The sequence below is a fragment of the Argentina silus genome (genome assembly GCF_951799395.1).
Source record: "Argentina silus genome assembly, chromosome: Y".
Lineage (NCBI taxonomy): Eukaryota > Metazoa > Chordata > Actinopteri > Argentiniformes > Argentinidae > Argentina > Argentina silus.
In genome coordinates, this window is record NC_139654.1 from 41,073,159 (window position 1) to 41,087,295 (window position 14,137).

Here is a 14,137-nt window from a genome sequence, read left to right on the forward strand (position 1 = left end):
CATAGCAGGTCTGCCTATATAAGTAGATAATAACAATTATAAGATAAAAAGAAAATGCTGGGGATAGTAATAAATTAGTAATAAGCATAGTGATGAGACAATTATAGATAACAGGACGTAAAACCCCCATAATAAAGTGGGCATGCGTAAGTGCTGCGATATATTAACAAACATTTTAGAAAAAGATAGAAGGTAATAAGTGCTGATGTCCTACAATTCGAGAAAACCACACAATATATACACATTTATGTAAACCACACACAGAGACACATATTAATATGAAAGTGCTGGAGTATAATAAATGCTGTAGTATAATGAATACAAATATATAAAACAGTATATATATACACACACATGTACACATTCTCATGGTGGAGGTGGTGTAATGGTGTGGGGAATGTTTTCTTGGCACACTTTGGGCCCATTAATACCAATCAATCATTGCTTGAATGCCACAGCCTATTTGAGTATTGTTGCTGACCATGTGCATCCCTTCATGGCCACAATTTACCCGTCTTCTAATGGCTACTTACAGCATGATAATGCACAATGTTGCAAAGCAAAAGTCGTCTCAAACTGGTTTCATGAACTTGACAATGACTTCAGTTTTCTTCAGTGGCCTTCCCAGTCACTGGATCTGAATCCAATAGAACACCTTTTGGATGTGGCAGAACGGGAGATTCACAGCTTGAAAGTGCACCTGAAAAATCTATAGGTATTGCGTGATGCAATCATGTCATCATGGACCAGAATCTCAAAGGAATGTTTGAAACATCTTGTGGAATCAATGCCACGAAGAATTGAGGCTGTTTGAAGAGCAAAGGGAGGTCCTACCCAGTATTAATATAGTGTTCCTAATAAAGAGCCCAGTGAGTGTATATGTGGTTGTTAATGGCGGCAGCTAATGCGGATCGATCCTAAAGATAGAGAGAAAGAAAGGAGACAGGAGTGCTGGATCAGAGACCATGAGTGGATGAGTGCTGAGACCTGTCCTGCTCAACACCTTCAGACAGGCCATGAGTGAATGACAACTACTACATAGTAGTAAATGATGCATCTGCATGTAGAAGATTATTTTCAAATACATCAAAGTAATTCTTCACATTGAGAGAGAGTCTGTCGAGGGAGAACCCTTCAACTTTAACAATAGATATTAATATGATTTATTTAAACTGTTGGGCCCCTTCATTGATCGCAGATCTGAAATGATGATATGCTGCCCTCTTGTAGACAGACAAGATTACTTGAAGTACACATATTTTAGTGTATGTGAAACCAACCTATTCACTTCCTAAAAGGCTGCAGTCATAGTGCAGATCAGCATTACCACACACAGACAGACTTCTATGAGAAACTCCTACCCTAACCCTCACCCTATGACTGAAAGGAGAGATGGAATTGAGATGGTTAACAGGTGTGCTTCTCCTAGGACTATTGACTACCCCAAATGTGTAGGACGTGGCATAAAATGATCTTTACCTGTGTAATACAACATCTGTAGCTATATGTCGCTATTTCTTTGTTAGGTCATCTCTGTGATGTATGGCAAGGCAATGTGTGGATGTGAAACCATATCATTGATTATTGTTTCTCTTTCTCAGTTTCACTCTTTCTAAATCAATAAACCTGAAGTCAGACTGACATTCTGTCTCCAGACTCTTGGGAGGTGTTTAGAGGTGTTCAGCTATGTATGAGGACAGAGCAGGTGTCTATAAGTATTAACAGATGTTTGTTTCTTTGTCGCCACAGCCTACCTGAGTATTGCTGCTGACCATGTCCATCCCTTTATGACCACAGTGTACCCATCTTCTGATGGCTACTTCCAGCAGGATGTGGTGGAACGGGGGATTCACATCATGGAGATGCAGCCTACAAATCTGCAGCAACTGCGTGATGCCATCATGTCAATATGGACCAAAGTCTCTGAGGAATGTTTTCCAGCACCTTGGTGAATCTATGCCACAAAGAATGAAGGCAGTTCTGAAGGCAAAAGGGGGTCCAACCCGGTACTAGCAAGGTGTACCTAATAAAGTGGCCGGTGAGTGTATGTGTGTGCTCTACAAACATTCTAAACCATAACTCGTCTTACTGAATGAATACTTTATTCAGGTTTGGCCATTCAAAATAAATCTGGCTTCAGCCCCGCAGCCACGCTGGTGACTTGGTTTTTTACCTTTTGAATTCTCCTGACTGTTAATACACAGTTCATTTCAGCAAATTACCATTGCCCAGCTGTGGATAGACATCTGAGGAAGGAACATAAAGGGAGAGGTCCTGCTCAATGTAAATCAATCAACCAACCTATCAATGAATCTACAATCTAAACTGTTGAATCTATCAAAACAGTTTTCCATTAGCCCACCTTTGCATTGTGTTCGCTGTCTACTCTGCCAAGTGTGGCTGTTGGGTATTGAACTCGGGTCTGTTTACCCTTGGAAAAGACGGGAAAACTGTAGATAGATACAGAGGTAAGAAAGTGAACCAGATGAACAAAAAAGAAACACTAGAATTGTAACTCAAAATGATCAAAAAATCTCAAGTAAGTTTGATGGCACTTCTCTCCTGTTCACTAATTACCTTTTCACTGTGACTAAAGCTTTGTTCCCTTGTTTTCTCCACTCCCGTTATTACTTTCACCTGATCCTCCCCTTCACAGTATATTAAACAAAATGTCTCATTTCTATTTTTGGCATCTGTCCATTATTCTTCATCAGTCTGGGGAATCTCTTACTTTTCATCATACAATATTTTGGTTGTTTTCTGGGTCTTTTAAAGCCATAGTCCACCCATTCAATCATTATTGTATGTTTTTCTTATTTTGGTTCAAGACTATGCATCTGTAACCTTTGATAAGCCTTCATCACTTTGTTACAGTACTTGGTTTTGTAATGGCAAAAAATATTTGTACTATTTTGTTTTAGTTTTATATTAAATGTATTGACCTTTCTGTGACCCAATGTACTTTGTTATTTTTAATTATGTGACTGAGGAAGAACCAAAACCGACTGCTCCTTCTCTTGTATCAAAGATGTTATGTGACCTTGGAACACTCCTAACTGCAGGCTGAGGTTTGAGATAGTGGCTCACAACGCCTACGCTTCTTTCCCAGCTTCTTGGTCAGCAAACAGGTGCAAGATATGTTTACCCCTAGACCTATGACGTATGAGCATTGGAGTTAAGGATGGTCTTCTCCTCAGCCACAGCATCAGTATCTCAATCCACACTGTTGGTGAAGGAATGCTGATCCAGCTGACCAACGTTGTATAATACTTTCTATATGCATTAAAACTCTCAACTGAGACCAAACATCGTTTATTGTTGTTCACTGAAAGATTTCCATAACAATCTGAGGTTACTTTTGATTGACGTTGGCATGAAATATAATGTGGGAAACATTGATTTCCGTTGATGGCAGTGAATGACAATGTCGGCCAGCGATGGCTGTAGCAAAGTAAAGAAGGCTTATTATAGGTTGCAGTCACTCCTGGCCCACACCACGACTAGACTATTTCCATTATTAGACCAAGATGAACGAAAGTTCATCCAAATGTTGTCATTCTCTTTAATAGCTGCCTTATACTCCACAGACAGTTTTTCCTCTCCATGTTTTTGTTTTCTTTCGCTAGTATCTTCTTCATCTGCCCATGTTTCATCAGTGTGGAGATCCGCTTTCTTCTCCTCATCCCCCTTTTGATATTTTTTCAGGTCACCTGTTTGGACACTTTCACTGTCATGACTATGATGCTGGCTGGAAATCGAGTGCAGATGCTTCAAGAAAATGGAAAAACAGACAAAGTGGTACTGTTGAACAAAAAAACAACTATTTTATCAGAAAAAAGTCTGATCATATTTATACTTTTTTTTTCAAAGATATCTTATCTTCATCTGACCTCTTCGCAACAATGTTACTGTGCTAACTGCTAAACTCTGACCTTCTAGAATATCACAGAGCTGGCTTGGATTAGAAGAAGTTTATTTTTCCAGAAGGTACTTTGTTTATGGTGTCAGGTGCATAAAGGAATTTTTTTTTTTATTCCTCTGGGAACCTTGTCATTTTTCGCCTCAAACAGCGGAGCTCCACCCAACCCACACCCTTGTGCCGCCAGTCAGCGAAAACATTTTTTTTAGATTAGATTCAACTTTATTGTCATTGTGCAGAGTACAAGTACAGAGACAACGAAATGCAGTTAGCGTCTAACCAGAAGTGCAAAATAGCAGAAAGTGCAATGAACAGTATATACAGGTAGTGCAATATATGAGCAGTAAGTAGTGCAGTATAACATAAGTAGTGCAGTGTAAGCAGTATATGAGTAAGCAGTAGCATTATAAGCAGAATAAATAAGTTACAGTATGAACAGTGTAGCAGCATATGAGCTGTATAGGTAATGCAGTATATATGTATTAACAGTAACATAAGGTAGATAGCAGAATAAATATAAATATGGAATGCCATATGAACAGTATAAACAGGTATGCACAGTATGTACAGATATGTGCAGTGTACTAACAGTAGTATTAAGAAAATATGAACAGTATGGACATATGTACAGAAGAGCAGTGGTATTGAGTAAGAGCAGGGGAGGGGAGTAATAGTGCAATTGTCCGGGGGGGGGGGGTGCAGGGGTTGCAGGGGTTGGTAGGTTGTCACGTAGGTGCAGTGTTCGAGTTCAGTAGGTACACTACTTTACGTTCCACAAACAGTCTACGTTCCAAGGTAAAGTCCGATCGTTTCCATTGAAATGGTTTTGGGTTCTTTGTTTTGTTAGGAATACTAGGATATTTCATTTTTATTTCGTTTTTATTCGTCTAGGAACGTTGTCTTTTTTCGCATCAAACAGTGGACCTCTACCGCGTATTCTCTTTGATCGTGTTAGAGCGGGCGCTGTTTTGAATAATTCCAAAGCCCGCGCTCATGCGTCCGCTACGTTCCAAGGTAAAGTCCGATCGTTTCCATTGAAATGGTTTTGGGTTCCTTGTTTTGTGAGGAACTCATTTTTATTCATTTTTCCTCTGGGAACCCTGTCTTTTTTCGCCTCAAACAGTGGACCTCTCCCGCGTATTCTCTTTGATCGTGTTAGAGCGGGCGCTGTTTTGAATAATTCCAAAGCCGCGCTCATGTGTCCGCTACGTTCCAAGGTAAAGTCCGATGTTTCCATTGAAATGGTTTTGGGTTCTTTGTTTTGTTAGGAACAATGGGATATTTCATTTTTATTTCGTTTTTATTCCTCTGGGAACGTTGTATTTTTTCGCATCAAACAGTGGACCTCTACCGCGTATTCTCTTTGATCGTGTTAGAGCGGGCGCTGTTTTGAATAATTCCAAAGCCGCGCTCATACATCCGCTACGTTCCAAGGTAAAGTCCGATCGTTTCCATTGAAATGGTTTTGGGTTCCTTGTTTTGTGAGGAACTCATTTTTATTAATTTTTCCTCTGGGAACCCTGTCTTTTTTCGCCTCAAACTGTGGACCTCTCCCGCGTATTTTCTTTGATCGTGTTAACACATCTCCAAATGTCACGTACAGTGGGGGAAATAATTATTTGATCCCCTGCTGATTTTGTTAGTTTGCCCGATTACAAAGAAATGAGCGGTCTATAATTTTTATGGTACTTTTATTTTAACAAATAGACACAGAATATCAAAAAAAAAAGTCCAGAAAAACATATTATATAAAGTTATAAATTAATTTGCATTTGATCGAAGGAAATAAGTATTTGATCCCCAAGCAAAACATGACTTAGTACTTGGTGGAGAAACCCTTGTTGGCAAGCACAGAAGTCAGACGTTTCTTGTAGTTGGTCACCAGTTTTGCACACATCTCAGGAGGGATTTTGGTCCACTCCTCTTTACAGATCCTCTCCAAATCCTGAAGGTTTCAAGGCTTTTGCTTGGCAACTCGAATCTTCAGCTCCCTCCGCAAATTTTCTATAGGATTAAGGTCTGGAGACTAGCTAGGCCACTCCATGACCTTAGTGTGCTTCTTCTTGAGCCATTCCTTTGTTGTCTTGGCCGTATGTTTTGGGTCATTGTCATGCTGGAAGACCCATCCACGACCCATCCTCAGTGCTCTGGCTGAGGGAAGGAGGTTCTTGTCCAAGATCTTACGGTACATGGCCCCGTCCATTGGCCCCTCAATGCAGTGAAGTCGTCCTGTACCCTTAGCAAAGAAACAACCCCAAAGCATAATGTTTCCACTTCTGTTTTTGACAGTGGGGATGGTGTTCTTGGGATTGTAGCATTCAGCATTTCTCTCCCTCCAAACACGAAGAGTCGAATTTATGCCAAAGAGTTCAATTTTGGTCTCATCTGACCACATCACCTTCTCCCAAGCCTTCTCTGAATCATTTAAGTGTTCATTGGCAAACTTCAGATGGGTCCACTGCTTCACATGTGCCTTCTTGAGCAGGGGGACCTTGCGGGCACTGCAGGATTTCAATCCGTTACGGTGTAGTGTGTTACCAATGGTTTTCTTGGTGACTGTGGTCCCAGCTGCCTTGAGATCATTACCAAGCTCCTCCCGCGTAGTTCTGGGCTGATCCTCACCCTTCTCATGATCATCCTTACCCCACGAGGCGAGATCTTGCATGGAGCTCCAGGCCGAGGGCGATTGATGGTTATTTTGTATTTCTTCCATTTTCTAATAATTGCACCAACAGTTGTCTCCTTCTCACCAAGCTTTTTGCTGATGGTCTTGTAGCCCATTCCAGCCTTGTGCAGGTCTACAACTCTTACCCTGATGTCCTTTGAATGTTCTTTGGTCTTGCCCATGGTGGTGGAGAGGTTGGAATGGAAGAGATTGATTCTATTGACAGGTGTCTTTTATACCCATAACAAGCAGAGATTAGGAGTACTTTCTTAAAGTGACAGGAGTAATCTGTGTGCCTCATGGGCATATAACCGGTCTGTATGAGCCAGAATTCTTGCTGGTTTGTAGGGGATCAAATTCAAATCAATTTATAACTTTATATAATGTGTTTTTTCTGGACTTCTTTGTTGATATTCTGTCTCTATTTGTTAAAATAAAAGTACCATACTCATACCATAAAGTACCATCAAATAATTATTTCCCCCACTGTATAGGCCTAATATCTAGACCGTTGATGGGCACACTTGTTACTTGTCGCTTTCAGAACCCTGGACTGGGCTCGGGCTGTATATTCATATAGTTCCGTTAATTAGCCTAGCCTACTTTCCGTGATTTAATGTGACTTTTGTAGTGTGTTATAGCCTCTGCACTGATGATATTTATTTCACATTTAAAGAAATACAATTGATAAAACCTGATTAAACTTTCCTACAAGTTAACAATGTGCCGAATGCTTGTATTTTGATAAAACATGCAAGTTATTGAAGACATGTGTCTGTCTCATTTTTTTTACTTTGTTGCAGTATAGGTCACCTCAATGTAGCGTTCTGTGTCGCGCTGAAGCGTATGAAGTGTATTCAGTTATGGGGTTTACTGTACATACTTTTTCTCTGCACTGTTCCTGCTGCAGAGGATGCGTAAACGATTTTCCCATGTTGTTTTTTGGTTGTGGTCTGTGTTTATACATTTAGGCTATTAGTTGTATCCCACCTTTCAGTTTTACAAGTCAAATCTTATGACAGATGAGATGGCACTTCAACCGATAAAATGCAGGTACATTTTGACTACTGCTGCACTACGATACCCATAGATAGACCCAATACATTGGTAACTGCACTACTTATACAGCTCATATACTGCTTATACTGTTCATACTGCATTCTATATTTATTCTGCTTATAATGTTACTGTTAATACATATATTGCTTATACTGCACTACTTATACTGCTCATATACTGCTTATACTGCTCATATACTGCTTATACTGCACTACTTATACTGCTCATATATTGCTTATACTGCTCTACCTGTATATATTGTTCACATTGCACTCCTTTTGCACTTCTGGTTAGACGCTAACTACATTTCGTTGTCTCTGTACTTGTACTCTGCACAATGACAATAAAGTTGAATCTAATCTAACACCTATTCATTGTCATGTTTTGATGGCATATTGTTCATTCTCATGTTATGATTTAGTTTGTGATTATACACACGTTTTTAGCGTGATGATAGAGACCCACTACCAGACGAGTACAAAACATACACAAGTCACATGCAAATCCCTGCACTGCAGACGACAGACAACAACTGTCTCTGTACAACTAGTCCTGGACCTCCACTTATAGACAGATACAAAGAGAGCAGCATACAGTAGCAGCAGAGCCCAGAGGCGAGGCGAGGCAAGGCAAGTTTATTTATATAGCACATTTCATACACAGAGGCAATTCAAAGTGCTTTACGTAAAATAGATAAAAAGGAAAGAGCATGAAAATTTTTTTAGAATAAAAACGCATAAAAGACATAAAAAAAGAATAAAAGTCACAGTGCATTTTAGGGTCACAGTGCAATTATTAGCGCCAATTTAGTTTCAATTTAAGGCAAAAGCGAAGCCCTTTTTTTTTTTATGCCCATTTTTGAAAGTAGCCAGTGTTGGGGCTTATCCTAGATCTATGTGTAACATAATAACTGAGAGACCTGCAGCAGGGCAGGTCCTCATCACTGGCTGTCTGCTTTGAGCTGGTTGTCGTTGGACTCCTGGCAGCGGGACAGCAGCTTGAGTTTGATGGGCCGTATGGGCATCAGAGTGTTCTGTAGGTCCATCTCAATGGGGATCTGGTGAGAGTTGACACACAGTTAAAGTATTGTAGCGAACGGCGGGGCAGAGCAGCTTGCCTTAAGCGGGTATCGAACTCGCAACCTTCCGCTTACAAACCGGCCGCGCTAGCCACAACACCAAGAGAGTTAACTCCCTTGGCGGAGCTGCTAACGGGCCTTACACAGGGTCGTTACACTATCCCCTCCGTTCGGGAGAGCGTGCCCTCACGCTTCACTATACAAGTCTCTCACGTGGACACGCCTCTCCGATGGCCTCACGGGCGCCATCCCACTTCTAACACCAATGTAGCGAACGGCGGGGCAGAGCAGCTTGCCTTAAGCGGGTATCGAACTCGCAACCTTCCGCTTACAAACCGGCCGCGCTAGCCACAACACCAAGAGAGTTAACTCCCTTGGCGGAGCTGCTAACGGGCCTTACACAGGGTCGTTACAGTATGAAGGAACGAGTAAAACAGATGTCAGCGTTACACTATGAATGTTACCTAATACAGTGTCACTGTTACGTTCGGGTAGCATTGCACTATAAATTCAAATAAACTCAAACTCCTGGACAACGTCTCTTGGGTCGACATACATTAAAATGGCCCTATGAAGTCTCGAGGGAGTTTTGCAGAAATACAAATAGCTTTTTTTTAAATCTCACACTTCCATCATTTAGTTACTAAATTTTAGTAGGTAGCCTATACTGAGGATGATTGGCGCCTAGTACTGAAAAATGCAATCTGGGAAATTAAATGGGGAGTACATACTCATGCAGTACGCAAGTACAGAATTGTAGTATGGGGGTTCAAACCCGGGTCTCCCATGTGGAAGACACAAACGCTACTATTAAGCCAAGAGGACATCCTCAAGGTCTGAGGGCGACACTTCAGTTTACATGTCTCAGGCAGGGCTACCTCATCACGCGAGTGTGATTCCAAAATCACCTCTGCTACATATAGAAACTCAACAAAGTCATAGGTACAAAATTATATTTACAATCATTGTATCATTATTTTGTCTCACCTCTGTCTCTTTGCAGACGGTGAAGTTGAACCTCTGTAGAATCTCCACCATCGCCAGTTTCATCAATACCAGAGCGAATCGCATCCCGATACAGTTCCGTGGGCCCAACCCGAACGGCATGTAGGTGTATGGGTCGATGCTCTCCTTGTTCTCCTTACTGAACCTACACACGGAGAGTTCAGAGGAGGAGGGGTTAAAGAACATATCAATTAAATCACAGTAATATGATGGTTATACATGGTTGAAGAAACCTGTTTGTGTTGGTCGTCGCATTTAGGTTTGTTTTATGGTTGTTTGTGGAACACTGCTCTTATCGTTGCTGTTGTGATTGATATTGTGGTTGTGGTTAAGATGTGGCCCATTACCTCTCTGGTTTGAACTCCTCTGGGTCTTCCCACACATCGGGGTCACGGTGCAAGGTCCAGATGGGTAACATGACAACCATACCCTTGGGGATGGTGATGCCGCTGATCTCAACAGATTTCTTGGCGACTCTTTCAAGTCGATGGGGTACAACCTGAGAGACTCGTTGATCACGCTGTCTAGATAGTCCATCTGCATCAGAGCCTCGTACTGGATAGGAGCCTGAACAGGGATATTACACTCACATGAGCACTAGTGATTGGTCGTTCACGTAGCCGTAGCCCAGAACTAACTCTTTTTCGTCGCAAATCTGAAGAGCTGTTAGTTTTTTGTGTTCTTTTTTTGGGAAATGAACACAGTACTGTACTTATTCTAATCTGCATAGCCTAATTTCATGACACCCGCATACAGAACGCCATTACTTTCAATGTACGTGTGTAATAGAGACTTGCTTTTTTGTTGTACATGAATAAACAAAAAAATCGCTAAATAATGTTATCTTGATAGTTAGAAGAAAATACATTTAGATTCCACTGAACAATGTAAATGATAGATGTACACAAGGATCAATCAGAAGTCAAAATGCCACTAAACTGGGCTGCTTTTAGTGGATTGACTGCTTGGAATACTGAATGTGCTATAGTCTATTATTTCCTATCACAGTCGACAGACTACAAGAAAACTGTCAGGTGGTTCAAATGTGAATAACTTGGTATCCATTCCATTAACTGTGGCCGGGCAGCACCGAACAGCCCAGAGAACATTACCATGGTGCTTTTGAATATTAGGTCCCTATCTGGCAAAACCTTTATTGATCTTATCTCAGAGCGAAAGCTGCACTGTAATGTTTTTATCTGAAACCTGGCTAAACATGAATGCATGTCAGTCTATTAGAAGTGGGGAAAAATATATTTTCACTCTATTATTTATCTAGCCATGTCGCTGAGCAGATGAGAATTTCATGATGAATATGAATATGAATAGTACACCATCAACAGCTTCCTCCTGTGATAATGATTTAGCAACCAGCTTCAACACCAAACTAAGGGCAACTATCGACTCTGTAGCACCAGTCAAACTGAAAAAGGCTGTGGCCAAATTTAAAAGAATTTGCAGAAAGTCTGAGCTGACAAAAACTGCAGGTCCACCTTGATATTCTTCGAGAGCATCTTTCTGCTTTTAATAAGGCAATAAAAAAAACGCCAAGCCGGATCATTTCTCAAAATTGATAATGAATCATAACAACTCAAACAGTGCTCTTTTCAACGATTGACAGCCTTATAAATCCCGCCCACAAGACACCTGGTGATCTGCTCTCCACCTACAAATGTGAGGAATTTGCAACATACTTCTGAGATAAGAGAAACAATATTAGGTGAGGAGGATCACTCAGGCAAGACCTGAAGATGTGTTTGATGACTTGTTACCCCACCTTCCACCACATGGAAGCACTATGAACTCTTTTGCAGTGGTCATACAGAAATGCTCAGCAAAGTGGGGGTCTGTTCATCTGCACCTAAAACTACCATGGTGAAACCCCTCCTGAAGAAAAGTAACTTAGACTCTTCAGTCCTTAGCGATTTTAGGCCAATCTCCAACCTTCCCTTTTTAAGCAAAAAAATAATAATTCTTGAAAAAAAGGTGTTCAAACTGTTAAATAATCTCCTTCTTCCCAACTGTACCTTTGACATGTTCCAATCTGGCTTTTGTGCCGATCATAGCACTGAGATAGCACTATGTTGTTAAGTTATTAACTAGGTTCTTAATGACCTTAGAATTAATTAATTAATGCTGATGCCAAAATGCTCTTTGTCCTTGTCCTGGTCAAACTGTCTGCACACTTAAAGACACTACTTACAGTAACACTAAGCACCAGGCAAAAAAACAAGGTGTTACCATTGACTCAGATCTTAATTTTGAAACCCATATCAAGAATGTGACTAAAACATATTTGTATCACTTAAAGAAGAGTAAGTAAGTTTGCCGGAAATCTGCCATCGTGGAGAAATTCTGTCTGAAGTTGTCCAAACAACAACATCCTCCCTAATAATAATATATCCCCCCGAAATGAACTTGCAGTGTTGGACATTAGCTGTTGTTTTTCTGCATGCGCACACGATTGGGAGAGGCAGCCACCAGAGAAAGGTCAGTCTACTCCCCTAGAACACCCCTGGCACTCACAACATGTTTATATGCAAACCGAATGTCAGGTAGGACACTGCATTTTAAAAAGCGTGTTTTCCGAACCAAAACAGCGTTCGTAAATGAAATATTTATTCATAAGGGATTTATTATAAGGGATCTTGTTCCCTGATCGCTACCGATTAAAGATAGTCATTACAACCGTTAGGAAGCTTTTAGGAAGCTTGAATATTACATGGACCTTTACAGAACACAGCTGTAAAGGTGCAACCTTTCCTCTCCCAGGCTGACACTGAGAGACGAATGCATGCTTGTATTACTAGCAACCTTGATTACTGTAACACTCTCCTGTCTGGTCGACCAAAGAAAGCTCTTGGCAAATGATACAAAATGCAGCAGCACGAGTCAGATGGAGAGCACATATCACACAAGTCTCTGCACTGATTACCTGTTAGTTTTATAATTTATTTAAAGATAATTGTATTAGTTTAGAAATCACTCTATGGTCACGCACACCACTGCATGTCAGACATGCTTTTAAGGTATATACCCTGTAGATCCCTCAGGTCCTCAGGTACTGGCCTTTTAACTATTCTGAAGATTCCAACAACACCTATCTACTTCCTGTTTCAAATGAATAATACTGGGCAGAAGTCTGCACAGGGATGCTACAGACGCATTAGCACACTGCAAAATACTGTCACCTATCTAACCATCTGTAGGAGTCTGCAGTGCACAGGGGTTACACACTCATCAGTACCCTCTAAAACACTGTCACTATCATGTCACTATCACACTGTCACTGTCACTATCACCTGTTCCACATGAATAGTACTATATAGGAGTCTGCAGAGGGGTTACCTTGTTGGGAAACACAGTGTCTATCTCCTCCTGCAGCTTGGTCATGATGTGAGGGTTGGTTGCCAGATTGTAGGCCAGGAAGGACAGAGAGCTACTGGTGGTCTCATAGCCAGCAAAGATGAACATCATTGCCTGGGACAAGATCTCACGGTCACTCAATCCTATGATGATGGGAGAAATGGGGTGGTAGGTGTGTTTGTAGGTATAGGTGTTTGAGGCAGGTACTGTATGTGTGTGTGTTAGATGCTAGTATACAGTGTGTGTGTGTGTGTGTGTGTGGATGTGTGTGTGTGTGTGTGTGTGTGTGTGTGTGTGTGTGTGTGTGTGTGTGTGTGTGTGTGTGTTTAAGGCAGGCACCTTTACTCTGCTCCTCTCCCTTTGAGTTGCTGTCTTTCTGCGAGTCTATCATCAGCTGCAGGAAATCTACCCGACTCTGGAAGCAGGCTTACGTCAGATCAAAATCACATGAGAACTACCAGATGCTACCAAATCTCTACAATTGTATTACACAATACTGGCTGAAGATCGTATATTTGATCAGTTATATTTACATACCTTCCTGGTGCTAGCCACGCGATTGGACTTGATCTTCTGAAAGACAGCGTAGAAGAAATCTGTGACCGAGGCAGGGAATAGGGATACCTCCATGTTTGCCATAACAGGACCCATGAAGGGGAAGAATGCTGGACGGACAGGAAATGCCACGGTTACAAACAGGAACAGGAAATACCATGATACGTGACTCCAATCCTATTCAATGCACAGCCCTGTCCAGAAACAACTCCTAGGCTCTATCCCTAGACACTTCTGTATCCAATACACTCAGATCTCCAAGTGTCCAGCATTTAGGAACTAGAGGTTGGTTCTGGACACGGCCCATGTGTTTGTCAAATGAGTAGAGCGCAAACCATTGGCAGTGTGGTTTATGTCAGTCTAATCAATGAAATCAATAGCTTCATTTATTAAGCACAAAATGACTGAAAGCTATATGGGGGCAGTTGTACCGACTGTGAGGAACAGTGGGCTGAAGATGTCAAACTTGAGCATTTTCTTGATGTTGGTC

The 14,137-nt window shown here is 41.2% G+C and overlaps 1 pseudogene across 1 annotated transcript in view; it reads right to left on the bottom strand.

Annotated features, from left to right (window-relative positions):
• The window catches only part of LOC310824125 (cytochrome P450 3A30-like), a 64,593-nt pseudogene that overhangs the window by 9,627 nt on the left and 40,829 nt on the right, over positions 1–14,137 (bottom strand). The window contains exons 12-14 of the transcript in view: positions 13,075–13,235; positions 10,074–10,293; positions 9,709–9,871 (exon numbers count right to left, since the gene is read on the bottom strand). The product of the transcript in view is annotated as a cytochrome P450 3A30-like (transcript). The remainder of the gene's footprint in view (positions 1–9,708; positions 9,872–10,073; positions 10,294–13,074; positions 13,236–14,137) is intronic.